The sequence below is a fragment of the Pelobates fuscus genome, chromosome 5 (assembly GCF_036172605.1).
Source record: "Pelobates fuscus isolate aPelFus1 chromosome 5, aPelFus1.pri, whole genome shotgun sequence".
NCBI lineage: Eukaryota > Metazoa > Chordata > Amphibia > Anura > Pelobatidae > Pelobates > Pelobates fuscus.
The window spans coordinates 346705348-346731968 of NC_086321.1; the positions used below are offsets into that span (position 1 = coordinate 346705348).

The 26621-nt window shown below is 50.2% G+C and overlaps 44 non-coding genes across 44 annotated transcripts; all 44 read left to right on the forward strand.

Moving 5' to 3' along the window:
* The first annotated feature begins 801 nt into the window (after positions 1–801).
* On the forward strand, positions 802–873 carry TRNAD-GUC (transfer RNA aspartic acid (anticodon GUC)). Its single transcript has one exon. It is a non-coding gene; the product is annotated as a tRNA-Asp (tRNA).
* A 99-nt stretch (positions 874–972) lies between these two features.
* TRNAI-AAU (transfer RNA isoleucine (anticodon AAU)) lies at positions 973–1046 on the forward strand. Its single transcript has one exon. It is a non-coding gene; the product is annotated as a tRNA-Ile (tRNA).
* Positions 1047–1882: 836 nt separating this feature from the next.
* TRNAD-GUC (transfer RNA aspartic acid (anticodon GUC)) lies at positions 1883–1954 on the forward strand. Its single transcript has one exon. It is a non-coding gene; the product is annotated as a tRNA-Asp (tRNA).
* Positions 1955–2053: 99 nt separating this feature from the next.
* TRNAI-AAU (transfer RNA isoleucine (anticodon AAU)) lies at positions 2054–2127 on the forward strand. The gene has a single exon. It is a non-coding gene; the product is annotated as a tRNA-Ile (tRNA).
* Positions 2128–2963: 836 nt separating this feature from the next.
* On the forward strand, positions 2964–3035 carry TRNAD-GUC (transfer RNA aspartic acid (anticodon GUC)). Its single transcript has one exon. It is a non-coding gene; the product is annotated as a tRNA-Asp (tRNA).
* A 99-nt stretch (positions 3036–3134) lies between these two features.
* TRNAI-AAU (transfer RNA isoleucine (anticodon AAU)) lies at positions 3135–3208 on the forward strand. The gene has a single exon. It is a non-coding gene; the product is annotated as a tRNA-Ile (tRNA).
* Positions 3209–4044: 836 nt separating this feature from the next.
* TRNAD-GUC (transfer RNA aspartic acid (anticodon GUC)) lies at positions 4045–4116 on the forward strand. The gene has a single exon. It is a non-coding gene; the product is annotated as a tRNA-Asp (tRNA).
* A 98-nt stretch (positions 4117–4214) lies between these two features.
* On the forward strand, positions 4215–4288 carry TRNAI-AAU (transfer RNA isoleucine (anticodon AAU)). Its single transcript has one exon. It is a non-coding gene; the product is annotated as a tRNA-Ile (tRNA).
* Positions 4289–5124: 836 nt separating this feature from the next.
* Positions 5125–5196, forward strand: TRNAD-GUC (transfer RNA aspartic acid (anticodon GUC)). The gene has a single exon. It is a non-coding gene; the product is annotated as a tRNA-Asp (tRNA).
* A 98-nt stretch (positions 5197–5294) lies between these two features.
* On the forward strand, positions 5295–5368 carry TRNAI-AAU (transfer RNA isoleucine (anticodon AAU)). Its single transcript has one exon. It is a non-coding gene; the product is annotated as a tRNA-Ile (tRNA).
* Positions 5369–6204: 836 nt separating this feature from the next.
* Positions 6205–6276, forward strand: TRNAD-GUC (transfer RNA aspartic acid (anticodon GUC)). Its single transcript has one exon. It is a non-coding gene; the product is annotated as a tRNA-Asp (tRNA).
* Positions 6277–6375: 99 nt separating this feature from the next.
* Positions 6376–6449, forward strand: TRNAI-AAU (transfer RNA isoleucine (anticodon AAU)). Its single transcript has one exon. It is a non-coding gene; the product is annotated as a tRNA-Ile (tRNA).
* An 836-nt stretch (positions 6450–7285) lies between these two features.
* TRNAD-GUC (transfer RNA aspartic acid (anticodon GUC)) lies at positions 7286–7357 on the forward strand. The gene has a single exon. It is a non-coding gene; the product is annotated as a tRNA-Asp (tRNA).
* A 99-nt stretch (positions 7358–7456) lies between these two features.
* TRNAI-AAU (transfer RNA isoleucine (anticodon AAU)) lies at positions 7457–7530 on the forward strand. The gene has a single exon. It is a non-coding gene; the product is annotated as a tRNA-Ile (tRNA).
* Positions 7531–8366: 836 nt separating this feature from the next.
* On the forward strand, positions 8367–8438 carry TRNAD-GUC (transfer RNA aspartic acid (anticodon GUC)). The gene has a single exon. It is a non-coding gene; the product is annotated as a tRNA-Asp (tRNA).
* Positions 8439–8537: 99 nt separating this feature from the next.
* On the forward strand, positions 8538–8611 carry TRNAI-AAU (transfer RNA isoleucine (anticodon AAU)). Its single transcript has one exon. It is a non-coding gene; the product is annotated as a tRNA-Ile (tRNA).
* An 836-nt stretch (positions 8612–9447) lies between these two features.
* TRNAD-GUC (transfer RNA aspartic acid (anticodon GUC)) lies at positions 9448–9519 on the forward strand. The gene has a single exon. It is a non-coding gene; the product is annotated as a tRNA-Asp (tRNA).
* Positions 9520–9618: 99 nt separating this feature from the next.
* Positions 9619–9692, forward strand: TRNAI-AAU (transfer RNA isoleucine (anticodon AAU)). The gene has a single exon. It is a non-coding gene; the product is annotated as a tRNA-Ile (tRNA).
* An 836-nt stretch (positions 9693–10528) lies between these two features.
* On the forward strand, positions 10529–10600 carry TRNAD-GUC (transfer RNA aspartic acid (anticodon GUC)). Its single transcript has one exon. It is a non-coding gene; the product is annotated as a tRNA-Asp (tRNA).
* A 98-nt stretch (positions 10601–10698) lies between these two features.
* TRNAI-AAU (transfer RNA isoleucine (anticodon AAU)) lies at positions 10699–10772 on the forward strand. Its single transcript has one exon. It is a non-coding gene; the product is annotated as a tRNA-Ile (tRNA).
* An 836-nt stretch (positions 10773–11608) lies between these two features.
* TRNAD-GUC (transfer RNA aspartic acid (anticodon GUC)) lies at positions 11609–11680 on the forward strand. Its single transcript has one exon. It is a non-coding gene; the product is annotated as a tRNA-Asp (tRNA).
* Positions 11681–12689: 1009 nt separating this feature from the next.
* Positions 12690–12761, forward strand: TRNAD-GUC (transfer RNA aspartic acid (anticodon GUC)). Its single transcript has one exon. It is a non-coding gene; the product is annotated as a tRNA-Asp (tRNA).
* Positions 12762–12860: 99 nt separating this feature from the next.
* On the forward strand, positions 12861–12934 carry TRNAI-AAU (transfer RNA isoleucine (anticodon AAU)). The gene has a single exon. It is a non-coding gene; the product is annotated as a tRNA-Ile (tRNA).
* An 836-nt stretch (positions 12935–13770) lies between these two features.
* On the forward strand, positions 13771–13842 carry TRNAD-GUC (transfer RNA aspartic acid (anticodon GUC)). Its single transcript has one exon. It is a non-coding gene; the product is annotated as a tRNA-Asp (tRNA).
* Positions 13843–14756: 914 nt separating this feature from the next.
* On the forward strand, positions 14757–14828 carry TRNAD-GUC (transfer RNA aspartic acid (anticodon GUC)). The gene has a single exon. It is a non-coding gene; the product is annotated as a tRNA-Asp (tRNA).
* Positions 14829–14927: 99 nt separating this feature from the next.
* On the forward strand, positions 14928–15001 carry TRNAI-AAU (transfer RNA isoleucine (anticodon AAU)). The gene has a single exon. It is a non-coding gene; the product is annotated as a tRNA-Ile (tRNA).
* Positions 15002–15837: 836 nt separating this feature from the next.
* TRNAD-GUC (transfer RNA aspartic acid (anticodon GUC)) lies at positions 15838–15909 on the forward strand. The gene has a single exon. It is a non-coding gene; the product is annotated as a tRNA-Asp (tRNA).
* Positions 15910–16008: 99 nt separating this feature from the next.
* On the forward strand, positions 16009–16082 carry TRNAI-AAU (transfer RNA isoleucine (anticodon AAU)). The gene has a single exon. It is a non-coding gene; the product is annotated as a tRNA-Ile (tRNA).
* Positions 16083–16918: 836 nt separating this feature from the next.
* TRNAD-GUC (transfer RNA aspartic acid (anticodon GUC)) lies at positions 16919–16990 on the forward strand. Its single transcript has one exon. It is a non-coding gene; the product is annotated as a tRNA-Asp (tRNA).
* Positions 16991–17999: 1009 nt separating this feature from the next.
* Positions 18000–18071, forward strand: TRNAD-GUC (transfer RNA aspartic acid (anticodon GUC)). The gene has a single exon. It is a non-coding gene; the product is annotated as a tRNA-Asp (tRNA).
* Positions 18072–18170: 99 nt separating this feature from the next.
* TRNAI-AAU (transfer RNA isoleucine (anticodon AAU)) lies at positions 18171–18244 on the forward strand. The gene has a single exon. It is a non-coding gene; the product is annotated as a tRNA-Ile (tRNA).
* Positions 18245–19080: 836 nt separating this feature from the next.
* On the forward strand, positions 19081–19152 carry TRNAD-GUC (transfer RNA aspartic acid (anticodon GUC)). The gene has a single exon. It is a non-coding gene; the product is annotated as a tRNA-Asp (tRNA).
* Positions 19153–19663: 511 nt separating this feature from the next.
* TRNAD-GUC (transfer RNA aspartic acid (anticodon GUC)) lies at positions 19664–19735 on the forward strand. Its single transcript has one exon. It is a non-coding gene; the product is annotated as a tRNA-Asp (tRNA).
* Positions 19736–19834: 99 nt separating this feature from the next.
* TRNAI-AAU (transfer RNA isoleucine (anticodon AAU)) lies at positions 19835–19908 on the forward strand. Its single transcript has one exon. It is a non-coding gene; the product is annotated as a tRNA-Ile (tRNA).
* Positions 19909–20734: 826 nt separating this feature from the next.
* On the forward strand, positions 20735–20806 carry TRNAD-GUC (transfer RNA aspartic acid (anticodon GUC)). Its single transcript has one exon. It is a non-coding gene; the product is annotated as a tRNA-Asp (tRNA).
* A 99-nt stretch (positions 20807–20905) lies between these two features.
* On the forward strand, positions 20906–20979 carry TRNAI-AAU (transfer RNA isoleucine (anticodon AAU)). Its single transcript has one exon. It is a non-coding gene; the product is annotated as a tRNA-Ile (tRNA).
* Positions 20980–21812: 833 nt separating this feature from the next.
* TRNAD-GUC (transfer RNA aspartic acid (anticodon GUC)) lies at positions 21813–21884 on the forward strand. Its single transcript has one exon. It is a non-coding gene; the product is annotated as a tRNA-Asp (tRNA).
* A 97-nt stretch (positions 21885–21981) lies between these two features.
* Positions 21982–22055, forward strand: TRNAI-AAU (transfer RNA isoleucine (anticodon AAU)). Its single transcript has one exon. It is a non-coding gene; the product is annotated as a tRNA-Ile (tRNA).
* Positions 22056–22888: 833 nt separating this feature from the next.
* Positions 22889–22960, forward strand: TRNAD-GUC (transfer RNA aspartic acid (anticodon GUC)). Its single transcript has one exon. It is a non-coding gene; the product is annotated as a tRNA-Asp (tRNA).
* Positions 22961–23059: 99 nt separating this feature from the next.
* On the forward strand, positions 23060–23133 carry TRNAI-AAU (transfer RNA isoleucine (anticodon AAU)). Its single transcript has one exon. It is a non-coding gene; the product is annotated as a tRNA-Ile (tRNA).
* An 836-nt stretch (positions 23134–23969) lies between these two features.
* On the forward strand, positions 23970–24041 carry TRNAD-GUC (transfer RNA aspartic acid (anticodon GUC)). The gene has a single exon. It is a non-coding gene; the product is annotated as a tRNA-Asp (tRNA).
* A 1179-nt stretch (positions 24042–25220) lies between these two features.
* TRNAI-AAU (transfer RNA isoleucine (anticodon AAU)) lies at positions 25221–25294 on the forward strand. Its single transcript has one exon. It is a non-coding gene; the product is annotated as a tRNA-Ile (tRNA).
* Positions 25295–26127: 833 nt separating this feature from the next.
* TRNAD-GUC (transfer RNA aspartic acid (anticodon GUC)) lies at positions 26128–26199 on the forward strand. The gene has a single exon. It is a non-coding gene; the product is annotated as a tRNA-Asp (tRNA).
* Positions 26200–26296: 97 nt separating this feature from the next.
* Positions 26297–26370, forward strand: TRNAI-AAU (transfer RNA isoleucine (anticodon AAU)). Its single transcript has one exon. It is a non-coding gene; the product is annotated as a tRNA-Ile (tRNA).
* The last annotated feature ends 251 nt before the right edge of the window (positions 26371–26621 follow it).

Consider the following 26621-nt stretch of genomic DNA (forward strand, 5'->3'; position numbering starts at 1 on the left):
CAGAATGCAATTTTAGCGGAGGCAATGAAAACAGTAATTAACATTGCTTTTCTCTCCAGTGATCGTTTAAGCGTCCAGCCGGCAAAAATCTGTCTCAGACCGCAATTTTAGCGGAGGCAATGAAAACAGTAATTAACAGTAAGATACTCCCACATACAGTAAACAATCCCTCCCCTCTGCCCGTGATTTAATTCAGGGAGTTAATGCATTAACTTAATTTCCACGTGCAGAAGAAACACCCCTTTTTATAAAGTCCCATAAGTACCCAGAAACATAACACATCCCCGTAAATCTTACATCCCCTGACAGCCCTGATCTGGGTGGACAACATATCCAAAAATCACCCAGATCGGACCAGGGGTTCATAAATTCTATGGAAGTCATAGTTTTGCCCAGGCGAACGCAGGATTTCATGCCCAAAACAGTTTCACAGAATCGCAGCTAAGTGCCGCTGGGGGACCGGCCGGGAACCGCGAGGTTTTCATGTCGAAAATAGTTCCAGGACGTTCGCGGCTAGGTCCCCCTGAAGCCTATTCGCGGTTTTAGCCCATGCGAACAAGATGGCTGCCACCACGCGTTCGAATGTCGAATGGCGGCCACTTTGACTGTTCGGGAGTTCGAAGAACCAACGTTTAAAGTCCCAATAGGCACAATTAGGGTCTCTCTGCTGCAATAAATTAAAGGGGCCATAGTCACAGGGTAAAAGGCTGGCAAGTAGTCTTCTCCAAAGCCCAGTGGCTTTCGTCACATATCGCAAATATCCTCGTGACTGCGAGCCGCACGCCGTCACTGCACAGCTCATCCTCGTTAGTATAGTGGTGAGTATCCCCGCCTGTCACGCGGGAGACCGGGGTTCGATTCCCCGACGGGGAGTGCTATTTTTATTTCCTTTGGCCGCCTCCTCTAATATGCACAAGACGCGGGAGCATTCGCTTGTGTGGATCAGCATGAACGCCAGCTCCCCCCTGCCGTGGCCGGTTAGCTCAGTTGGTTAGAGCGTGGTGCTAATAACGCCAAGGCCGTGGGTTCGATCCCCACACGGGCCAGTTGCTTTTCTCTCCAGCGATTGTTTAAGCTGTCTCAGAATGCAATTTTAGCGGAGGCAATGAAAACAGTAATTAACATTGCTTTTCTCTCCAGTGATCGTTTAAGCGTCCAGCCGGCAAAAATCTGTCTCAGACCGCAATTTTAGCGGAGGCAATGAAAACAGTAATTAACAGTAAGATACTCCCACATACAGTAAACAATCCCTCCCCTCTGCCCGTGATATAATTCAGGGAGTTAATGCATTAACTTAATTTCCACGGGCAGAAGAAACACCCCTTTTTATAAAGTCCCATAAGTACCCAGAAACATAACACATCCCCGTAAATCTTACATCCCCTGACAGCCCTGATCTGGGTGGACAACATATCCAAAAATCACCCAGATCGGACCAGGGGTTCAGAAATTCTATGGAAGTCATAGTTTTGCCCAGGCGAACGCAGGATTTCATGCCCAAAACAGTTCCACAGAATCGCAGCTAAGTGCCGCTGGGGGACCGGCCGGGAACCGCGAGGTTTTCATGTCGAAAATAGTTCCAGGACGTTCGCGGCTAGGTCCCCCTGAAGCCTATTCGCGGTTTTAGCCCATGCGAACAAGATGGCTGCCACCACGCGTTCGAATGTCGAATGGCGGCCACTTTGACTGTTCGGGAGTTCGAAGAACCAACGTTTAAAGTCCCAATAGGCACAATTAGGGTCTCTCTGCCGCAATAAATTAAAGGGGCCATAGTCACAGGGTAAAAGGCTGGCAAGTAGTCTTCTCCAAAGCCCAGTGGCTTTCGTCACATATCGCAAATATCCTCGTGACTGCGAGCCGCACGCCGTCACTGCACAGCTCATCCTCGTTAGTATAGTGGTGAGTATCCCCGCCTGTCACGCGGGAGACCGGGGTTCGATTCCCCGACGGGGAGTGCTATTTTTATTTCCTTTGGCCGCCTCCTCTAATATGCACAAGACGCGGGAGCATTCGCTTGTGTGGATCAGCATGAACGCCAGCTCCCCCCTGCCGTGGCCGGTTAGCTCAGTTGGTTAGAGCGTGGTGCTAATAACGCCAAGGCCGTGGGTTCGATCCCCACACGGGCCAGTTGCTTTTCTCTCCAGCGATTGTTTAAGCTGTCTCAGAATGCAATTTTAGCGGAGGCAATGAAAACAGTAATTAACATTGCTTTTCTCTCCAGTGATCGTTTAAGCGTCCAGCCGGCAAAAATCTGTCACAGAGCGCAATTTTAGCGGAGGCAATGAAAACAGTAATTAACAGTAAGATACTCCCACATACAGTAAACAATCCCTCCCCTCTGCCCGTGATATAATTCAGGGAGTTAATGCATTAACTTAATTTCCACGGGCAGAAGAAACACCCCTTTTTATAAAGTCCCATAAGTACCCAGAAACATAACACATCCCCGTAAATCTTACATCCCCTGACAGCCCTGATCTGGGTGGACAACATATCCAAAAATCACCCAGATCGGACCAGGGGTTCAGAAATTCTATGGAAGTCATAGTTTTGCCCAGGCGAACGCAGGATTTCATGCCCAAAACAGTTCCACAGAATCGCAGCTAAGTGCCGCTGGGGGACCGGCCGGGAACCGCGAGGTTTTCATGTCGAAAATAGTTCCAGGACGTTCGCGGCTAGGTCCCCCTGAAGCCTATTCGCGGTTTTAGCCCATGCGAACAAGATGGCTGCCACCACGCGTTCGAATGTCGAATGGCGGCCACTTTGACTGTTCGGGAGTTCGAAGAACCAACGTTTAAAGTCCCAATAGGCACAATTAGGGTCTCTCTGCCGCAATAAATTAAAGGGGCCATAGTCACAGGGTAAAAGGCTGGCAAGTAGTCTTCTCCAAAGCCCAGTGGCTTTCGTCACATATCGCAAATATCCTCGTGACTGCGAGCCGCACGCCGTCACTGCACAGCTCATCCTCGTTAGTATAGTGGTGAGTATCCCCGCCTGTCACGCGGGAGACCGGGGTTCGATTCCCCGACGGGGAGTGCTATTTTTATTTCCTTTGGCCGCCTCCTCTAATATGCACAAGACGCGGGAGCATTCGCTTGTGTGGATCAGCATGAACGCCAGCTCCCCCCTGCCGTGGCCGGTTAGCTCAGTTGGTTAGAGCGTGGTGCTAATAACGCCAAGGCCGTGGGTTCGATCCCCACACGGGCCAGTTGCTTTTCTCTCCAGCGATTGTTTAAGCTGTCTCAGAATGCAATTTTAGCGGAGGCAATGAAAACAGTAATTAACATTGCTTTTCTCTCCAGTGATCGTTTAAGCGTCCAGCCGGCAAAAATCTGTCACAGAGCGCAATTTTAGCGGAGGCAATGAAAACAGTAATTAACAGTAAGATACTCCCACATACAGTAAATAATCCCTCCCCTCTGCCCGTGATATAATTCAGGGAGTTAATGCATTAACTTAATTTCCACGGGCAGAAGAAACACCCCTTTTTATAAAGTCCCATAAGTACCCAGAAACATAACACATCCCCGTAAATCTTACATCCCCTGACAGCCCTGATCTGGGTGGACAACATATCCAAAAATCACCCAGATCGGACCAGGGGTTCATAAATTCTATGGAAGTCATAGTTTTGCCCAGGCGAACGCAGGATTTCATGCCCAAAACAGTTCCACAGAATCGCAGCTAAGTGCCGCTGGGGGACCGGCCGGGAACCGCGAGGTTTTCATGTCGAAAATAGTTCCAGGACGTTCGCGGCTAGGTCCCCCTGAAGCCTATTCGCGGTTTTAGCCCATGCGAACAAGATGGCTGCCACCACGCGTTCGAATGTCGAATGGCGGCCACTTTGACTGTTCGGGAGTTCGAAGAACCAACGTTTAAAGTCCCAATAGGCACAATTAGGGTCTCTCTGCCGCAATAAATTAAAGGGGCCATAGTCACAGGGTAAAAGGCTGGCAAGTAGTCTTCTCCAAAGCCCAGTGGCTTTCGTCACATATCGCAAATATCCTCGTGACTGCGAGCCGCACGCCGTCACTGCACAGCTCATCCTCGTTAGTATAGTGGTGAGTATCCCCGCCTGTCACGCGGGAGACCGGGGTTCGATTCCCCGACGGGGAGTGCTATTTTTATTTCCTTTGGCCGCCTCCTCTAATATGCACAAGACGCGGGAGCATTCGCTTGTGTGGATCAGCATGAACGCCAGCTCCCCCTGCCGTGGCCGGTTAGCTCAGTTGGTTAGAGCGTGGTGCTAATAACGCCAAGGCCGTGGGTTCGATCCCCACACGGGCCAGTTGCTTTTCTCTCCAGCGATTGTTTAAGCTGTCTCAGAATGCAATTTTAGCGGAGGCAATGAAAACAGTAATTAACATTGCTTTTCTCTCCAGTGATCGTTTAAGCGTCCAGCCGGCAAAAATCTGTCTCAGACCGCAATTTTAGCGGAGGCAATGAAAACAGTAATTAACAGTAAGATACTCCCACATACAGTAAACAATCCCTCCCCTCTGCCCGTGATTTAATTCAGGGAGTTAATGCATTAACTTAATTTCCACGGGCAGAAGAAACACCCCTTTTTATAAAGTCCCATAAGTACCCAGAAACATAACACATCCCCGTAAATCTTACATCCCCTGACAGCCCTGATCTGGGTGGACAACATATCCAAAAATCACCCAGATCGGACCAGGGGTTCATAAATTCTATGGAAGTCATAGTTTTGCCCAGGCGAACGCAGGATTTCATGCCCAAAACAGTTCCACAGAATCGCAGCTAAGTGCCGCTGGGGGACCGGCCGGGAACCGCGAGGTTTTCATGTCGAAAATAGTTCCAGGACGTTCGCGGCTAGGTCCCCCTGAAGCCTATTCGCGGTTTTAGCCCATGCGAACAAGATGGCTGCCACCACGCGTTCGAATGTCGAATGGCGGCCACTTTGACTGTTCGGGAGTTCGAAGAACCAACGTTTAAAGTCCCAATAGGCACAATTAGGGTCTCTCTGCCGCAATAAATTAAAGGGGCCATAGTCACAGGGTAAAAGGCTGGCAAGTAGTCTTCTCCAAAGCCCAGTGGCTTTCGTCACATATCGCAAATATCCTCGTGACTGCGAGCCGCACGCCGTCACTGCACAGCTCATCCTCGTTAGTATAGTGGTGAGTATCCCCGCCTGTCACGCGGGAGACCGGGGTTCGATTCCCCGACGGGGAGTGCTATTTTTATTTCCTTTGGCCGCCTCCTCTAATATGCACAAGACGCGGGAGCATTCGCTTGTGTGGATCAGCATGAACGCCAGCTCCCCCTGCCGTGGCCGGTTAGCTCAGTTGGTTAGAGCGTGGTGCTAATAACGCCAAGGCCGTGGGTTCGATCCCCACACGGGCCAGTTGCTTTTCTCTCCAGCGATTGTTTAAGCTGTCTCAGAATGCAATTTTAGCGGAGGCAATGAAAACAGTAATTAACATTGCTTTTCTCTCCAGTGATCGTTTAAGCGTCCAGCCGGCAAAAATCTGTCTCAGACCGCAATTTTAGCGGAGGCAATGAAAACAGTAATTAACAGTAAGATACTCCCACATACAGTAAACAATCCCTCCCCTCTGCCCGTGATATAATTCAGGGAGTTAATGCATTAACTTAATTTCCACGGGCAGAAGAAACACCCCTTTTTATAAAGTCCCATAAGTACCCAGAAACATAACACATCCCCGTAAATCTTACATCCCCTGACAGCCCTGATCTGGGTGGACAACATATCCAAAAATCACCCAGATCGGACCAGGGGTTCAGAAATTCTATGGAAGTCATAGTTTTGCCCAGGCGAACGCAGGATTTCATGCCCAAAACAGTTCCACAGAATCGCAGCTAAGTGCCGCTGGGGGACCGGCCGGGAACCGCGAGGTTTTCATGTCGAAAATAGTTCCAGGACGTTCGCGGCTAGGTCCCCCTGAAGCCTATTCGCGGTTTTAGCCCATGCGAACAAGATGGCTGCCACCACGCGTTCGAATGTCGAATGGCGGCCACTTTGACTGTTCGGGAGTTCGAAGAACCAACGTTTAAAGTCCCAATAGGCACAATTAGGGTCTCTCTGCCGCAATAAATTAAAGGGGCCATAGTCACAGGGTAAAAGGCTGGCAAGTAGTCTTCTCCAAAGCCCAGTGGCTTTCGTCACATATCGCAAATATCCTCGTGACTGCGAGCCGCACGCCGTCACTGCACAGCTCATCCTCGTTAGTATAGTGGTGAGTATCCCCGCCTGTCACGCGGGAGACCGGGGTTCGATTCCCCGACGGGGAGTGCTATTTTTATTTCCTTTGGCCGCCTCCTCTAATATGCACAAGACGCGGGAGCATTCGCTTGTGTGGATCAGCATGAACGCCAGCTCCCCCCTGCCGTGGCCGGTTAGCTCAGTTGGTTAGAGCGTGGTGCTAATAACGCCAAGGCCGTGGGTTCGATCCCCACACGGGCCAGTTGCTTTTCTCTCCAGCGATTGTTTAAGCTGTCTCAGAATGCAATTTTAGCGGAGGCAATGAAAACAGTAATTAACATTGCTTTTCTCTCCAGTGATCGTTTAAGCGTCCAGCCGGCAAAAATCTGTCACAGAGCGCAATTTTAGCGGAGGCAATGAAAACAGTAATTAACAGTAAGATACTCCCACATACAGTAAACAATCCCTCCCCTCTGCCCGTGATATAATTCAGGGAGTTAATGCATTAACTTAATTTCCACGGGCAGAAGAAACACCCCTTTTTATAAAGTCCCATAAGTACCCAGAAACATAACACATCCCCGTAAATCTTACATCCCCTGACAGCCCTGATCTGGGTGGACAACATATCCAAAAATCACCCAGATCGGACCAGGGGTTCAGAAATTCTATGGAAGTCATAGTTTTGCCCAGGCGAACGCAGGATTTCATGCCCAAAACAGTTCCACAGAATCGCAGCTAAGTGCCGCTGGGGGACCGGCCGGGAACCGCGAGGTTTTCATGTCGAAAATAGTTCCAGGACGTTCGCGGCTAGGTCCCCCTGAAGCCTATTCGCGGTTTTAGCCCATGCGAACAAGATGGCTGCCACCACGCGTTCGAATGTCGAATGGCGGCCACTTTGACTGTTCGGGAGTTCGAAGAACCAACGTTTAAAGTCCCAATAGGCACAATTAGGGTCTCTCTGCCGCAATAAATTAAAGGGGCCATAGTCACAGGGTAAAAGGCTGGCAAGTAGTCTTCTCCAAAGCCCAGTGGCTTTCGTCACATATCGCAAATATCCTCGTGACTGCGAGCCGCACGCCGTCACTGCACAGCTCATCCTCGTTAGTATAGTGGTGAGTATCCCCGCCTGTCACGCGGGAGACCGGGGTTCGATTCCCCGACGGGGAGTGCTATTTTTATTTCCTTTGGCCGCCTCCTCTAATATGCACAAGACGCGGGAGCATTCGCTTGTGTGGATCAGCATGAACGCCAGCTCCCCCCTGCCGTGGCCGGTTAGCTCAGTTGGTTAGAGCGTGGTGCTAATAACGCCAAGGCCGTGGGTTCGATCCCCACACGGGCCAGTTGCTTTTCTCTCCAGCGATTGTTTAAGCTGTCTCAGAATGCAATTTTAGCGGAGGCAATGAAAACAGTAATTAACATTGCTTTTCTCTCCAGTGATCGTTTAAGCGTCCAGCCGGCAAAAATCTGTCTCAGACCGCAATTTTAGCGGAGGCAATGAAAACAGTAATTAACAGTAAGATACTCCCACATACAGTAAACAATCCCTCCCCTCTGCCCGTGATATAATTCAGGGAGTTAATGCATTAACTTAATTTCCACGGGCAGAAGAAACACCCCTTTTTATAAAGTCCCATAAGTACCCAGAAACATAACACATCCCCGTAAATCTTACATCCCCTGACAGCCCTGATCTGGGTGGACAACATATCCAAAAATCACCCAGATCGGACCAGGGGTTCAGAAATTCTATGGAAGTCATAGTTTTGCCCAGGCGAACGCAGGATTTCATGCCCAAAACAGTTCCACAGAATCGCAGCTAAGTGCCGCTGGGGGACCGGCCGGGAACCGCGAGGTTTTCATGTCGAAAATAGTTCCAGGACGTTCGCGGCTAGGTCCCCCTGAAGCCTATTCGCGGTTTTAGCCCATGCGAACAAGATGGCTGCCACCACGCGTTCGAATGTCGAATGGCGGCCACTTTGACTGTTCGGGAGTTCGAAGAACCAACGTTTAAAGTCCCAATAGGCACAATTAGGGTCTCTCTGCCGCAATAAATTAAAGGGGCCATAGTCACAGGGTAAAAGGCTGGCAAGTAGTCTTCTCCAAAGCCCAGTGGCTTTCGTCACATATCGCAAATATCCTCGTGACTGCGAGCCGCACGCCGTCACTGCACAGCTCATCCTCGTTAGTATAGTGGTGAGTATCCCCGCCTGTCACGCGGGAGACCGGGGTTCGATTCCCCGACGGGGAGTGCTATTTTTATTTCCTTTGGCCGCCTCCTCTAATATGCACAAGACGCGGGAGCATTCGCTTGTGTGGATCAGCATGAACGCCAGCTCCCCCCTGCCGTGGCCGGTTAGCTCAGTTGGTTAGAGCGTGGTGCTAATAACGCCAAGGCCGTGGGTTCGATCCCCACACGGGCCAGTTGCTTTTCTCTCCAGCGATTGTTTAAGCTGTCTCAGAATGCAATTTTAGCGGAGGCAATGAAAACAGTAATTAACATTGCTTTTCTCTCCAGTGATCGTTTAAGCGTCCAGCCGGCAAAAATCTGTCACAGAGCGCAATTTTAGCGGAGGCAATGAAAACAGTAATTAACAGTAAGATACTCCCACATACAGTAAACAATCCCTCCCCTCTGCCCGTGATATAATTCAGGGAGTTAATGCATTAACTTAATTTCCACGGGCAGAAGAAACACCCCTTTTTATAAAGTCCCATAAGTACCCAGAAACATAACACATCCCCGTAAATCTTACATCCCCTGACAGCCCTGATCTGGGTGGACAACATATCCAAAAATCACCCAGATCGGACCAGGGGTTCAGAAATTCTATGGAAGTCATAGTTTTGCCCAGGCGAACGCAGGATTTCATGCCCAAAACAGTTCCACAGAATCGCAGCTAAGTGCCGCTGGGGGACCGGCCGGGAACCGCGAGGTTTTCATGTCGAAAATAGTTCCAGGACGTTCGCGGCTAGGTCCCCCTGAAGCCTATTCGCGGTTTTAGCCCATGCGAACAAGATGGCTGCCACCACGCGTTCGAATGTCGAATGGCGGCCACTTTGACTGTTCGGGAGTTCGAAGAACCAACGTTTAAAGTCCCAATAGGCACAATTAGGGTCTCTCTGCCGCAATAAATTAAAGGGGCCATAGTCACAGGGTAAAAGGCTGGCAAGTAGTCTTCTCCAAAGCCCAGTGGCTTTCGTCACATATCGCAAATATCCTCGTGACTGCGAGCCGCACGCCGTCACTGCACAGCTCATCCTCGTTAGTATAGTGGTGAGTATCCCCGCCTGTCACGCGGGAGACCGGGGTTCGATTCCCCGACGGGGAGTGCTATTTTTATTTCCTTTGGCCGCCTCCTCTAATATGCACAAGACGCGGGAGCATTCGCTTGTGTGGATCAGCATGAACGCCAGCTCCCCCCTGCCGTGGCCGGTTAGCTCAGTTGGTTAGAGCGTGGTGCTAATAACGCCAAGGCCGTGGGTTCGATCCCCACACGGGCCAGTTGCTTTTCTCTCCAGCGATTGTTTAAGCTGTCTCAGAATGCAATTTTAGCGGAGGCAATGAAAACAGTAATTAACATTGCTTTTCTCTCCAGTGATCGTTTAAGCGTCCAGCCGGCAAAAATCTGTCACAGAGCGCAATTTTAGCGGAGGCAATGAAAACAGTAATTAACAGTAAGATACTCCCACATACAGTAAATAATCCCTCCCCTCTGCCCGTGATATAATTCAGGGAGTTAATGCATTAACTTAATTTCCACGGGCAGAAGAAACACCCCTTTTTATAAAGTCCCATAAGTACCCAGAAACATAACACATCCCCGTAAATCTTACATCCCCTGACAGCCCTGATCTGGGTGGACAACATATCCAAAAATCACCCAGATCGGACCAGGGGTTCATAAATTCTATGGAAGTCATAGTTTTGCCCAGGCGAACGCAGGATTTCATGCCCAAAACAGTTCCACAGAATCGCAGCTAAGTGCCGCTGGGGGACCGGCCGGGAACCGCGAGGTTTTCATGTCGAAAATAGTTCCAGGACGTTCGCGGCTAGGTCCCCCTGAAGCCTATTCGCGGTTTTAGCCCATGCGAACAAGATGGCTGCCACCACGCGTTCGAATGTCGAATGGCGGCCACTTTGACTGTTCGGGAGTTCGAAGAACCAACGTTTAAAGTCCCAATAGGCACAATTAGGGTCTCTCTGCCGCAATAAATTAAAGGGGCCATAGTCACAGGGTAAAAGGCTGGCAAGTAGTCTTCTCCAAAGCCCAGTGGCTTTCGTCACATATCGCAAATATCCTCGTGACTGCGAGCCGCACGCCGTCACTGCACAGCTCATCCTCGTTAGTATAGTGGTGAGTATCCCCGCCTGTCACGCGGGAGACCGGGGTTCGATTCCCCGACGGGGAGTGCTATTTTTATTTCCTTTGGCCGCCTCCTCTAATATGCACAAGACGCGGGAGCATTCGCTTGTGTGGATCAGCATGAACGCCAGCTCCCCCTGCCGTGGCCGGTTAGCTCAGTTGGTTAGAGCGTGGTGCTAATAACGCCAAGGCCGTGGGTTCGATCCCCACACGGGCCAGTTGCTTTTCTCTCCAGCGATTGTTTAAGCTGTCTCAGAATGCAATTTTAGCGGAGGCAATGAAAACAGTAATTAACATTGCTTTTCTCTCCAGTGATCGTTTAAGCGTCCAGCCGGCAAAAATCTGTCTCAGACCGCAATTTTAGCGGAGGCAATGAAAACAGTAATTAACAGTAAGATACTCCCACATACAGTAAACAATCCCTCCCCTCTGCCCGTGATTTAATTCAGGGAGTTAATGCATTAACTTAATTTCCACGGGCAGAAGAAACACCCCTTTTTATAAAGTCCCATAAGTACCCAGAAACATAACACATCCCCGTAAATCTTACATCCCCTGACAGCCCTGATCTGGGTGGACAACATATCCAAAAATCACCCAGATCGGACCAGGGGTTCATAAATTCTATGGAAGTCATAGTTTTGCCCAGGCGAACGCAGGATTTCATGCCCAAAACAGTTCCACAGAATCGCAGCTAAGTGCCGCTGGGGGACCGGCCGGGAACCGCGAGGTTTTCATGTCGAAAATAGTTCCAGGACGTTCGCGGCTAGGTCCCCCTGAAGCCTATTCGCGGTTTTAGCCCATGCGAACAAGATGGCTGCCACCACGCGTTCGAATGTCGAATGGCGGCCACTTTGACTGTTCGGGAGTTCGAAGAACCAACGTTTAAAGTCCCAATAGGCACAATTAGGGTCTCTCTGCCGCAATAAATTAAAGGGGCCATAGTCACAGGGTAAAAGGCTGGCAAGTAGTCTTCTCCAAAGCCCAGTGGCTTTCGTCACATATCGCAAATATCCTCGTGACTGCGAGCCGCACGCCGTCACTGCACAGCTCATCCTCGTTAGTATAGTGGTGAGTATCCCCGCCTGTCACGCGGGAGACCGGGGTTCGATTCCCCGACGGGGAGTGCTATTTTTATTTCCTTTGGCCGCCTCCTCTAATATGCACAAGACGCGGGAGCATTCGCTTGTGTGGATCAGCATGAACGCCAGCTCCCCCCTGCCGTGGCCGGTTAGCTCAGTTGGTTAGAGCGTGGGGCTAATAACGCCAAGGCCGTGGGTTCGATCCCCACACGAGCCAGTTGCTTTTCTCTCCAGCGATTGTTTAAGCTGTCTCAGAATGCAATTTTAGCGGAGGCAATGAAAACAGTAATTAACATTGCTTTTCTCTCCAGTGATCGTTTAAGCGTCCAGCCGGCAAAAATCTGTCTCAGACCGCAATTTTAGCGGAGGCAATGAAAACAGTAATTAACAGTAAGATACTCCCACATACAGTAAACAATCCCTCCCCTCTGCCCGTGATATAATTCAGGGAGTTAATGCATTAACTTAATTTCCACGGGCAGAAGAAACACCCCTTTTTATAAAGTCCCATAAGTACCCAGAAACATAACACATCCCCGTAAATCTTACATTCCCTGACAGCCCTGATCTGGGTGGACAACATATCCAAAAATCACCCAGATCGGACCAGGGGTTCAGAAATTCTATGGAAGTCATAGTTTTGCCCAGGCGAACGCAGGATTTCATGCCCAAAACAGTTCCACAGAATCGCAGCTAAGTGCCGCTGGGGGACCGGCCGGGAACCGCGAGGTTTTCATGTCGAAAATAGTTCCAGGACGTTCGCGGCTAGGTCCCCCTGAAGCCTATTCGCGGTTTTAGCCCATGCGAACAAGATGGCTGCCACCACGCGTTCGAATGTCGAATGGCGGCCACTTTGACTGTTCGGGAGTTCGAAGAACCAACGTTTAAAGTCCCAATAGGCACAATTAGGGTCTCTCTGCCGCAATAAATTAAAGGGGCCATAGTCACAGGGTAAAAGGCTGGCAAGTAGTCTTCTCCAAAGCCCAGTGGCTTTCGTCACATATCGCAAATATCCTCGTGACTGCGAGCCGCACGCCGTCACTGCACAGCTCATCCTCGTTAGTATAGTGGTGAGTATCCCTGCCTGTCACGCGGGAGACCGGGGTTCGATTCCCCGACGGGGAGTGCTATTTTTATTTCCTTTGGCCGCCTCCTCTAATATGCACAAGACGCGGGAGCATTCGCTTGTGTGGATCAGAATGAACGCCAGCTCCCCCCTGCCGTGGCCGGTTAGCTCAGTTGGTTAGAGCGTGGTGCTAATAACGCCAAGGCCGTGGGTTCGATCCCCACACGAGCCAGTTGCTTTTCTCTCCAGCGATTGTTTAAGCTGTCTCAGAATGCAATTTTAGCGGAGGCAATGAAAACAGTAATTAACATTGCTTTTCTCTCCAGTGATCGTTTAAGCGTCCAGCCGGCAAAAATCTGTCTCAGACCGCAATTTTAGCGGAGGCAATGAAAACAGTAATTAACAGTAAGATACTCCCACATACAGTAAACAATCCCTCCCCTCTGCCCGTGATATAATTCAGGGAGTTAATGCATTAACTTAATTTCCACGGGCAGAAGAAACACCCCTTTTTATAAAGTCCCATAAGCACCCAGAAACATAACACATCCCCGTAAATCTTACATCCCCTGACAGCCCTGATCTGGGTGGACAACATATCCAAAAATCACCCAGATCGGACCAGGGGTTCAGAAATTCTATGGAAGTCATAGTTTTGCCCAGGCGAACGCAGGATTTCATGCCCAAAACAGTTCCACAGAATCGCAGCTAAGTGCCGCTGGGGGACCGGCCGGGAACCGCGAGGTTTTCATGTCGAAAATAGTTCCAGGACGTTCGCGGCTAGGTCCCCCTGAAGCCTATTCGCGGTTTTAGCCCATGCGAACAAGATGGCTGCCACCACGCGTTCGAATGTCGAATGGCGGCCACTTTGACTGTTCGGGAGTTCGAAGAACCAACGTTTAAAGTCCCAATAGGCACAATTAGGGTCTCTCTGCCGCAATAAATTAAAGGGGCCATAGTCACAGGGTAAAAGGCTGGCAAGTAGTCTTCTCCAAAGCCCAGTGGCTTTCGTCACATATCGCAAATATCCTCGTGACTGCGAGCCGCACGCCGTCACTGCACAGCTCATCCTCGTTAGTATAGTGGTGAGTATCCCCGCCTGTCACGCGGGAGACCGGGGTTCGATTCCCCGACGGGGAGTGCTATTTTTATTTCCTTTGGCCGCCTCCTCTAATATGCACAAGACGCGGGAGCATTCGCTTGTGTGGATCAGCATGAACGCCAGCTCCCCCTGCCGTGGCAGGTTAGCTCAGTTGGTTAGAGCGTGGTGCTAATAACTCCAAGGCCGTGGGTTCGATCCCCACACGGGCCAGTTGCTTTTCTCTCCAGCGATTGTTTAAGCTGTCTCAGAATGCAATTTTAGCGGAGGCAATGAAAACAGTAATTAACAGTAAGATACTCCCACATACAGTAAACAATCCCTCCCCTCTGCCCGTGATATAATTCAGGGAGTTAATGCATTAACTTAATTTCCACGGGCAGAAGAAACACCCCTTTTTATAAAGTCCCATAAGTACCCAGAAACATAACACATCCCCGTAAATCTTACATCCCCTGACAGCCCTGATCTGGGTGGACAACATATCCAAAAATCACCCAGATCGGACCAGGGGTTCAGAAATTCTATGGAAGTCATAGTTTTGCCCAGGCGAACGCAGGATTTCATGCCCAAAAACAGTTCCACAGAATCGCAGCTAAGTGCCGCTGGGGGACCGGCCGGGAACCGCGAGGTTTTCATGTCGAAAATAGTTCCAGGACGTTCGCGGCTAGGTCCCCCTGAAGCCTATTCGCGGTTTTAGCCCATGCGAACAAGATGGCTGCCACCACGCGTTCGAATGTCGAATGGCGGCCACTTTGACTGTTCGGGAGTTCGAAGAACCAACGTTTAAAGTCCCAATAGGCACAATTAGGGTCTCTCTGCCGCAATAAATTAAAGGGGCCATAGTCACAGGGTAAAAGGCTGGCAAGTAGTCTTCTCCAAAGCCCAGTGGCTTTCGTCACATATCGCAAATATCCTCGTGACTGCGAGCCGCACGCCGTCACTGCACAGCTCATCCTCGTTAGTATAGTGGTGAGTATCCCCGCCTGTCACGCGGGAGACCGGGGTTCGATTCCCCGACGGGGAGTGCTATTTTTATTTCCTTTGGCCGCCTCCTCTAATATGCACAAGACGCGGGAGCATTCGCTTGTGTGGATCAGCATGAACGCCAGCTCCCCCCTGCCGTGGCCGGTTAGCTCAGTTGGTTAGAGCGTGGTGCTAATAACGCCAAGGCCGTGGGTTCGATCCCCACACGGGCCACTTGCTTTTCTCTCCAGCGATTGTTTAAGCTGTCTCAGAATGCAATTTTAGCGGAGGCAATGAAAACAGTAATTAACATTGCTTTTCTCTCCAGTGATCGTTTAAGCGTCCAGCCGGCAAAAATCTGTCTCAGACCGCAATTTTAGCGGAGGCAATGAAAACAGTAATTAACAGTAAGATACTCCCACATACAGTAAACAATCCCTCCCCTCTGCCCGTGATATAATTCAGGGAGTTAATGCATTAACTTAATTTCCACGGGCAGAAGAAACACCCCTTTTTATAAAGTCCCATAAGTACCCAGAAACATAACACATCCCCGTAAATCTTACATCCCCTGACAGCCCTGATCTGGGTGGACAACATATCCAAAAATCACCCAGATCGGACCAGGGGTTCAGAAATTCTATGGAAGTCATAGTTTTGCCCAGGCGAACGCAGGATTTCATGCCCAAAACAGTTCCACAGAATCGCAGCTAAGTGCCGCTGGGGGACCGGCCGGGAACCGCGAGGTTTTCATGTCGAAAATAGTTCCAGGACGTTCGCGGCTAGGTCCCCCTGAAGCCTATTCGCGGTTTTAGCCCATGCGAACAAGATGGCTGCCACCACGCGTTCGAATGTCGAATGGCGGCCACTTTGACTGTTCGGGAGTTCGAAGAACCAACGTTTAAAGTCCCAATAGGCACAATTAGGGTCTCTCTGCCGCAATAAATTAAAGGGGCCATAGTCACAGGGTAAAAGGCTGGCAAGTAGTCTTCTCCAAAGCCCAGTGGCTTTCGTCACATATCGCAAATATCCTCGTGACTGCGAGCCGCACGCCGTCACTGCACAGCTCATCCTCGTTAGTATAGTGGTGAGTATCCCTGCCTGTCACGCGGGAGACCGGGGTTCGATTCCCCGACGGGGAGTGCTATTTTTATTTCCTTTGGCCGCCTCCTCTAATATGCACAAGACGCGGGAGCATTCGCTTGTGTGGATCAGAATGAACGCCAGCTCCCCTCTGCCGTGGCCGGTTAGCTCAGTTGGTTAGAGCGTGGTGCTAATAACGCCAAGGCCGTGGGTTCGATCCCCACACGAGCCAGTTGCTTTTCTCTCCAGCGATTGTTTAAGCTGTCTCAGAATGCAATTTTAGCGGAGGCAATGAAAACAGTAATTAACATTGCTTTTCTCTCCAGTGATCGTTTAAGCGTCCAGCCGGCAAAAATCTGTCTCAGACCGCAATTTTAGCGGAGGCAATGAAAACAGTAATTAACAGTAAGATACTCCCACATACAGTAAACAATCCCTCCCCTCTGCCCGTGATATAATTCAGGGAGTTAATGCATTAACTTAATTTCCACGGGCAGAAGAAACACCCCTTTTTATAAAGTCCCATAAGTACCCAGAAACATAACACATCCCCGTAAATCTTACATCCCCTGACAGCCCTGATCTGGGTGGACAACATATCCAAAAATCACCCAGATCGGACCAGGGGTTCAGAAATTCTATGGAAGTCATAGTTTTGCCCAGGCGAACGCAGGATTTCATGCCCAAAACAGTTCCACAGAATCGCAGCTAAGTGCCGCTGGGGGACCGGCCGGGAACCGCGAGGTTTTCATGTCGAAAATAGTTCCAGGACGTTCGCGGCTAGGTCCCCCTGAAGCCTATTCGCGGTTTTAGCCCATGCGAACAAGATGGCTGCCACCACGCGTTCGAATGTCGAATGGCGGCCACTTTGACTGTTCGGGAGTTCGAAGAACCAACGTTTAAAGTCCCAATAGGCACAATTAGGGTCTCTCTGCCGCAATAAATTAAAGGGGCCATAGTCACAGGGTAAAAGGCTGGCAAGTAGTCTTCTCCAAAGCCCAGTGGCTTTCGTCACATATCGCAAATATCCTCGTGACTGCGAGCCGCACGCCGTCACTGCACAGCTCATCCTCGTTAGTATAGTGGTGAGTATCCCCGCCTGTCACGCGGGAGACCGGGGTTCGATTCCCCGACGGGGAGTGCTATTTTTATTTCCTTTGGCCGCCTCCTCTAATATGCACAAGACGCGGGAGCATTCGCTTGTGTGGATCAGCATGAACGCCAGCTCCCCCCTGCCGTGGCCGGTTATCTCAGTTGGTTAGAGCGTGGTGCTAATAACGCCAAGGCCGTGGGTTCGATCCCCACACGGGCCAGTTGCTTTTCTCTCCAGCGATTGTTTAAGCTGTCTCAGAATGCAATTTTAGCGGAGGCAATGAAAACAGTAATTAACATTGCTTTTCTCTCCAGTGATCGTTTAAGCGTCCAGCCGGCAAAAATCTGTCTCAGACCGCAATTTTAGCGGAGGCAATGAAAACAGTAATTAACAGTAAGATACTCCCACATACAGTAAACAATCCCTCCCCTCTGCCCGTGATATAATTCAGGGAGTTAATGCATTAACTTAATTTCCACGGGCAGAAGAAACACCCCTTTTTATAAAGTCCCATAAGTACCCAGAAACATAACACATCCCCGTAAATCTTACATCCCCTGACAGCCCTGATCTGGGTGGACAACATATCCAAAAATCACCCAGATCGGACCAGGGGTTCAGAAATTCTATGGAAGTCATAGTTTTGCCCAGGCGAACGCAGGATTTCATGCCCAAAACAGTTCCACAGAATCGCAGCTAAGTGCCGCTGGGGGACCGGCCGGGAACCGCGAGGTTTTCATGTCGAAAATAGTTCCAGGACGTTCGCGGCTAGGTCCCCCTGAAGCCTATTCGCGGTTTTAGCCCATGCGAACAAGATGGCTGCCACCACGCGTTCGAATGTCGAATGGCGGCCACTTTGACTGTTCGGGAGTTCGAAGAACCAACGTTTAAAGTCCCAATAGGCACAATTAGGGTCTCTCTGCCGCAATAAATTAAAGGGGCCATAGTCACAGGGTAAAAGGCTGGCAAGTAGTCTTCTCCAAAGCCCAGTGGCTTTCGTCACATATCGCAAATATCCTTGTGACTGCGAGCCGCACGCCGTCACTGCACAGCTCATCCTCGTTAGTATAGTGGTGAGTATCCCTGCCTGTCACGCGGGAGACCGGGGTTCGATTCCCCGACGGGGAGTGCTATTTTTATTTCCTTTGGCCGCCTCCTCTAATATGCACAAGACGCGGGAGCATTCGCTTGTGTGGATCAGAATGAACGCCAGCTCCCCCCTGCCGTGGCCGGTTAGCTCAGTTGGTTAGAGCATGGTGCTAATAACGCCAAGGCCGTGGGTTCGATCCCCACACGAGCCAGTTGCTTTTCTCTCCAGCGATTGTTTAAGCTGTCTCAGAATGCAATTTTAGCGGAGGCAATGAAAACAGTAATTAACATTGCTTTTCTCTCCAGTGATCGTTTAAGCGTCCAGCCGGCAAAAATCTGTCTCAGACCGCAATTTTAGCGGAGGCAATGAAAACAGTAATTAACAGTAAGATACTCCCACATACAGTAAACAATCCCTCCCCTCTGCCCGTGATATAATTCAGGGAGTTAATGCATTAACTTAATTTCCACGGGCAGAAGAAACACCCCTTTTTATAAAGTCCCATAAGTACCCAGAAACATAACACATCCCCGTAAATCTTACATCCCCTGACAGCCCTGATCTGGGTGGACAACATATCCAAAAATCACCCAGATCGGACTAGGGGTTCAGAAATTCTATGGAAGTCATAGTTTTGCCCAGGCGAACGCAGGATTTCATGCCCAAAACAGTTCCACAGAATCGCAGCTAAGTGCCGCTGGGGGACCGGCCGGGAACCGCGAGGTTTTCATGTCGAAAATAGTTCCAGGACGTTCGCGGCTAGGTCCCCCTGAAGCCTATTCGCGGTTTTAGCCCATGCGAACAAGATGGCTGCCACCACGCGTTCGAATGTCGAATGGCGGCCACTTTGACTGTTCGGGAGTTCGAAGAACCAACGTTTAAAGTCCCAATAGGCACAATTAGGGTCTCTCTGCCGCAATAAATTAAAGGGGCCATAGTCACAGGGTAAAAGGCTGGCAAGTAGTCTTCTCCAAAGCCCAGTGGCTTTCGTCACATATCGCAAATATCCTCGTGACTGCGAGCCGCACGCCGTCACTGCACAGCTCATCCTCGTTAGTATAGTGGTGAGTATGCCCGCCTGTCACGCGGGAGACCGGGGTTCGATTCCCCGACGGGGAGTGCTATTTTTATTTCCTTTGGCCGCCTCCTCTAATATGCACAAGACGCGGGAGCATTCGCTTGTGTGGATCAGCATGAACGCCAGCTCTCCCCTGCCGTGGCACAGGCGAACGCAGGATTTCATGCCCAAAACAGTTCCACAGAATCGCAGCTAAGTGCCGCTGGGGGACCGGCCGGGAACCGCGAGGTTTTCATGTCGAAAATAGTTCCAGGACGTTCGCGGCTAGGTCCCCCTGAAGCCTATTCGCGGTTTTAGCCCATGCAAACAAGATGGCTGCCACCACGCGTTCGAATGTCGAATGGCGGCCACTTTGACTGTTCGGGAGTTCGAAGAACCAACGTTTAAAGTCCCAATAGGCACAATTAGGGTCTCTCTGCCGCAATAAATTAAAGGGGCCATAGTCACAGGGTAAAAGGCTGGCAAGTAGTCTTCTCCAAAGCCCAGTGGTTTTCGTCACATATCGCAAATATCCTCGTGACTGCGAGCCGCACGCCGTCACTGCACAGCTCATCCTCGTTAGTATAGTGGTGAGTATCCCCGCCTGTCACGCGGGAGACCGGGGTTCGATTCCCCGACGGGGAGTGCTATTTTTATTTCCTTTGGCCGCCTCCTCTAATATGCACAAGACGCGGTAGCATTCGCTTGTGTGGATCAGCATGAACGCCAGCTCCCCCCTGCCGTGGCCGGTTAGCTCAGTTGGTTAGAGCGTGGTGCTAATAACGCCAAGGCCGTGGGTTCGATCCCCACACGGGCCAGTTGCTTTTCTCTCCAGCGATTGTTTAAGCTGTCTCAGAATGCAATTTTAGCGGAGGCAATGAAAACAGTAATTAACATTGCTTTTCTCTCCAGTGATCGTTTAAGCGTCCAGCCGGCAAAAATCTGTCTCAGACCGCAATTTTAACGGAGGCAATGAAAACAGTAATTAACAGTAAGATACTCCCACATACAGTAAACAATCCCTCCCCTCTGCCCGTGATATAATTCAGGGAGTTAATGCATTAACTTAATTTCCACGGGCAGAAGAAACACCCCTTTTTATAAAGTCCCATAAGTACCCAGAAACATAACACATCCCCGTAAATCTTACATCCCCTGACAGCCCTGATCTGGGTGGACAACATATCCAAAAATCACCCAGGGGTTCAGAAATTCTATGGAAGTTATAGTTTTGCCCAGGCGAACGCAGGATTTCATGCCCAAAACAGTTCCACAGAATCGCAGCTAAGTGCCGCTGGGGGACCGGTCGGGAACCGCGAGGTTTTCATGTCGAAAATAGTTCCAGGACGTTCGCGGCTAGGTCCCCCTGAAGCCTATTCGCGGTTTTAGCCCATGCGAACAAGATGGCTGCCACCACGCGTTCGAATGTCGAATGGCGGCCACTTTGACTGTTCGGGAGTTCGAAGAACCAACGTTTAAAGTCCCAATAGGCACAATTAGGGTCTCTCTGCCGCAATAAATTAAAGGGGCCATAGTCACAGGGTAAAAGGCTGGCAAGTAGTCTTCTCCAAAGCCCAGTGGCTTTCGTCACATATCGCAAATATCCTCGTGACTGCGAGCCGCACGCCGTCACTGCACAGCTCATCCTCGTTAGTATAGTGGTGAGTATCCCCGCCTGTCACGCGGGAGACCGGGGTTCGATTCCCCGACGGGGAGTGCTATTTTTATTTCCTTTGGCCGCCTCCTCTAATATGCACAAGACGCGGGAGCATTCGCTTGTGTGGATCAGCATGAACGCCAGCTCTCCCCTGCCGTGGCCGGTTAGCTCAGTTGGTTAGAGCGTGGTGCTAATAACGCCAAGGCCGTGGGTTCGATCCCCACACGGGCCAGTTGCTTTTCTCTCCAGCGATTGTTTAAGCTGTCTCAGAATGCAATTTTAGCGGAGGCAATGAAAACAGTAATTAAATTGCTTTTCTCTCCAGTGATCGTTTAAGCGTCCAGCCGGCAAAAATCTGTCTCAGACCGCAATTTTAGCGGAGGCAATGAAAACAGTAATTAACAGTAAGATACTCCCACATACAGTAAACAATTACTCCCCTCTGCCCGTGATATAATTCAGGGAGTTAATGCATTAACTTAATTTCCACGGGCAGAAGAAACACCCCTTTTTATAGTCCCATAAGTACCCAGAAACATAACACATCCCCGTAAATCTTACATCCCCTGACAGCCCTGATCTGGGTGGACAACATATCCAAAAATCACCCAGATCGGACCAGGGGTTCAGAAATTCTATGGAAGTCATAGTTTTGCCCAGGCGAACGCAGGATTTCATGCCCAAAACAGTTCCACAGAATCGCAGCTAAGTGCCGCTGGGGGACCGGCCGGGAACCGCGAGGTTTTCATGTCGAAAATAGTTCCAGGACGTTCGCGGCTAGGTCCCCCTGAAGCCTATTCGCGGTTTTAGCCCATGCGAACAAGATGGCTGCCACCACGCGTTCGAATGTCGAATGGCGGCCACTTTGACTGTTCGGGAGTTCGAAGAACCAACGTTTAAAGTCCCAATAAGCACAATTAGAGTCTCTCTGCCGCAATAAATTAAAGGGGCCATAGTCACAGGGTAAAAGGCTGGCAAGTAGTCTTCTCCAAAGCCCAGTGGCTTTCGTCACATATCGCAAATATCCTCGTGACTGCGAGCCGCACGCCGTCACTGCACAGCTCATCCTCGTTAGTATAGTGGTGAGTATCCCCGCCTGTCACGCGGGAGACCGGGGTTCGATTCCCCGACGGGGAGTGCTATTTTTATTTCCTTTGGCCGCCTCCTCTAATATGCACAAGACGCGGAAGCATTCCTTGTGTGGATCAGCATGAACGCCAGCTCCCCCTGCCGTGGCCGGTTAGCTCAGTTGGTTAGAGCGTGGTGCTAATAACGCCAAGGCCGTGGGTTCGATCCCCACACGGGCCAGTTGCTTTTCTCTCCAGCGATTGTTTAAGCTGTCTCAGAATGCAATTTTAGCGGAGGCAATGAAAACAGTAATTAAATTGCTTTTCTCTCCAGTGATCGTTTAAGCGTCCAGCCGGCAAAAATCTGTCTCAGACCGCAATTTTAGCGGAGGCAATGAAAACAGTAATTAACAGTAAGATACTCCCACATACAGTAAACAATTACTCCCCTCTGCCCGTGATATAATTCAGGGAGTTAATGCATTAACTTAATTTCCACGGGCAGAAGAAACACCCCTTTTTATAGTCCCATAAGTACCCAGAAACATAACACATCCCCGTAAATCTTACATCCCCTGACAGCCCTGATCTGGGTGGACAACATATCCAAAAATCACCCAGATCGGACCAGGGGTTCAGAAATTCTATGGAAGTCATAGTTTTGCCCAGGCGAACGCAGGATTTCATGCCCAAAACAGTTCCACAGAATCGCAGCTAAGTGCCGCTGGGGGACCGGCCGGGAACCGCGAGGTTTTCATGTCGAAAATAGTTCCAGGACGTTCGCGGCTAGGTCCCCCTGAAGCCTATTCGCGGTTTTAGCCCATGCGAACAAGATGGCTGCCACCACGCGTTCGAATGTCGAATGGCGGCCACTTTGACTGTTTGGGAGTTCGAAGAACCAACGTTTAAAGTCCCAATAGGCACAATTAGGGTCTCTCTGCCGCAATAAATTAAAGGGGCCATAGTCACAGGGTAAAAGGCTGGCAAGTAGTCTTCTCCAAAGCCCAGTGGCTTTCGTCACATATCGCAAATATCCTCGTGACTGCGAGCCGCACACCGTCACTGCACAGCTCATCCTCGTTAGTATAGTGGTGAGTATCCCCGCCTGTCACGCGGGAGACCGGGGTTCGATTCCCCGACGGGGAGTGCTATTTTTATTTCCTTTGGCCGCCTCCTCTAATATGCACAAGACGCGGGAGCATTCGCTTGTGTGGATCAGCATGAACGCCAGCTCCCCCCTGCCGTGGCCGGTTAGCTCAGTTGGTTAGAGCGTGGTGCTAATAACGCCAAGGCCGTGGGTTCGATCCCCACACAGGCCAGTTGCTTTTCTCTCCAGCGATTGTTTAAGCTGTCTCAGAATGCAATTTTAGCGGAGGCAATGAAAACAGTAATTAACATTGCTTTTCTCTCCAGTGATCGTTTAAGCGTCCAGCCGGCAAAAATCTGTCTCAGACCGCAATTTTAGCGGAGGCAATGAAAACAGTAATTAACAGTAAGATACTCCCACATACAGTAAACAATCCCTCCCCTCTGCCCGTGATATAATTCAGGGAGTTAATGCATTAACTTAATTTCCACGGGCAGAAGAAACACCCCTTTTTATAAAGTCCCATAAGTACCCAGAAACATAACACATCCCCATAAATCTTACATCCCCTGACAGCCCTGATCTGGGTGGACAACATATCCAAAAATCACCCAGATCGGACCAGGGGTTCAGAAATTCTATGGAAGTCATAGTTTTGCCCAGGCGAACGCAGGATTTCATGCCCAAAACAGTTCCACAGAATCGCAGCTAAGTGCCGCTGGGGGACCGGCCGGGAACCGCGAGGTTTTCATGTCGAAAATAGTTCCAGGACGTTCGCGGCTAGGTCCCCCTGAAGCCTATTCGCGGTTTTAGCCCATGCGAACAAGATGGCTGCCACCACGCGTTCGAATGTCGAATGGCGGCCACTTTGACTGTTCGGGAGTTCGAAGAACCAGCGTTTAAAGTCCCAATAGGCACAATTAGGGTCTCTCTGCCGCAATAAATTAAAGGGGCCATAGTCACAGGGTAAAAGGCTGGCAAGTAGTCTTCTCCAAAGCCCAGTGGCTTTCGTCACATATCGCAAATATCCTCGTGACTGCGAGCCGCACGCCGTCACTGCACAGCTCATCCTCGTTAGTATAGTGGTGAGTATCCCCGCCTGTCACGCAGGAGACCGGGGTTCGATTCCCCGACGGGGAGTGCTATTTTTATTTCCTTTGGCCGCCTCCTCTAATATGCACAAGACGCGGGAGCATTCGCTTGTGTGGATCAGCATGAACGCCAGCTTCCCCCTGCCGTGGCAGGTTAGCTCAGTTGGTTAGAGCGTGGTGCTAATAATGCCAAGGCCGTGGGTTCGATCCCCACACGGGCCAGTTGCTTTTCTCTCCAGCGATTGTTTAAGCTGTCTCAGAATGCAATTTTAGCGGAGGCAATGAAAACAGTAATTAACATTGCTTTTCTCTCCAGTGATCGTTTAAGCGTCCAGCCGGCAAAAATCTGTCTCAGACCGCAATTTTAGCGGAGGCAATGAAAACAGTAATTAACAGTAAGATACTCCCACATACAGTAAAAAATCCCTCCCCTCTGCCCGTGATATAATTCAGGGAGTTAATGCATTAACTTAATTTCCACGGGCAGAAGAAACACCCCTTTTTATAAAGTCCCATAAGTACCCAGAAACATAACACATCCCCATAAATCTTACATCCCCTGACAGCCCTGATCTGGGTGGACAACATATCCAAAAATCACCCAGATCGGACCAGGGGTTCAGAAATTCTATGGAAGTCATAGTTTTGCCCAGGCGAACGCAGGATTTCATGCCCAAAACAGTTCCACAGAATCGCAGCTAAGTGCCGCTGGGGGACCGGCCGGGAACCGCGAGGTTTTCATATCGAAAATAGTTCCAGGACGTTCGCGGCTAGGTCCCCCTGAAGCCTATTCGCGGTTTTAGCCCATGCGAACAAGATGGCTGCCACCACGCGTTCGAATGTCGAATGGCGGCCACTTTGACTGTTCGGGAGTTCGAAGAACCAACGTTTAAAGTCCCAATAGGCACAATTAGGGTCTCTCTGCCGCAATAAATTAAAGGGGCCATAGTCACAGGGTAAAAGGCTGGCAAGTAGTCTTCTCCAAAGCCCAGTGGCTTTCGTCACATATCGCAAATATCCTCGTGACTGCGAGCCGCACGCCGTCACTGCACAGCTCATCCTCGTTAGTATAATGGTGAGTATCCCCGCCTGTCACGCGGGAGACCGGGTTCGATTCCCCGACGGGGAGTGCTGTTTTTATTTCCTTTGGCCGCCTCCTCTAATATGCACAAGACGCGGGAGCATTCGCTTGTGTGGATCAGCATGAACGCCAGCTCCCCCCTGCCGTGGCCGGTTAGCTCAGTTGGTTAGAGCGTGGTGCTAATAACGCCAAGGCCGTGGGTTCAATCCCCACACGGGCCAGTTGCTTTTCTCTCCAGCGATTGTTTAAGCTGTCTCAGAATGCAATTTTAGCGGAGGCAATGAAAACAGTAATTAAATTGCTTTTCTCTCCAGTGATCGTTTAAGCGTCCAGCCGGCAAAAATCTGTCTCAGACCGCAATTTTAGCGGAGGCAATGAAAACAGTAATTAACAGTAAGATACTCCCACATACAGTAAACAATTACTCCCCTCTGCCCGTGATATAATTCAGGGAGTTAATGCATTAACTTAATTTCCACGGGCAGAAGAAACACCCCTTTTTATAGTCCCATAAGTACCCAGAAACATAACACATCCCCGTAAATCTTACATCCCCTGACAGCCCTGATCTGGGTGGACAACATATCCAAAAATCACCCAGATCGGACCAGGGGTTCAGAAATTCTATGGAAGTCATAGTTTTGCCCAGGCGAACGCAGGATTTCATGCCCAAAACAGTTCCACAGAATCGCAGCTAAGTGCCGCTGGGGGACCGGCCGGGAACCGCGAGGTTTTCATGTCGAAAATAGTTCCAGGACGTTCGCGGCTAGGTCCCCCTGAAGCCTATTCGCGGTTTTAGCCCATGCGAACAAGATGGCTGCCACCACGCGTTCGAATGTCGAATGGCGGCCACTTTGACTGTTCGGGAGTTCGAAGAACCAACGTTTAAAGTCCCAATAAGCACAATTAGAGTCTCTCTGCCGCAATAAATTAAAGGGGCCATAGTCACAGGGTAAAAGGCTGGCAAGTAGTCTTCTCCAAAGCCCAGTGGCTTTCGTCACATATCGCAAATATCCTCGTGACTGCGAGCCGCACGCCGTCACTGCACAGCTCATCCTCGTTAGTATAGTGGTGAGTATCCCCGCCTGTCACGCGGGAGACCGGGGTTCGATTCCCCGACGGGGAGTGCTATTTTTATTTCCTTTGGCCGCCTCCTCTAATATGCACAAGACGCGGAAGCATTCCTTGTGTGGATCAGCATGAACGCCAGCTCCCCCTGCCGTGGCCGGTTAGCTCAGTTGGTTAGAGCGTGGTGCTAATAACGCCAAGGCCGTGGGTTCGATCCCCACACGGGCCAGTTGCTTTTCTCTCCAGCGATTGTTTAAGCTGTCTCAGAATGCAATTTTAGCGGAGGCAATGAAAACAGTAATTAAATTGCTTTTCTCTCCAGTGATCGTTTAAGCGTCCAGCCGGCAAAAATCTGTCTCAGACCGCAATTTTAGCGGAGGCAATGAAAACAGTAATTAACAGTAAGATACTCCCACATACAGTAAACAATTACTCCCCTCTGCCCGTGATATAATTCAGGGAGTTAATGCATTAACTTAA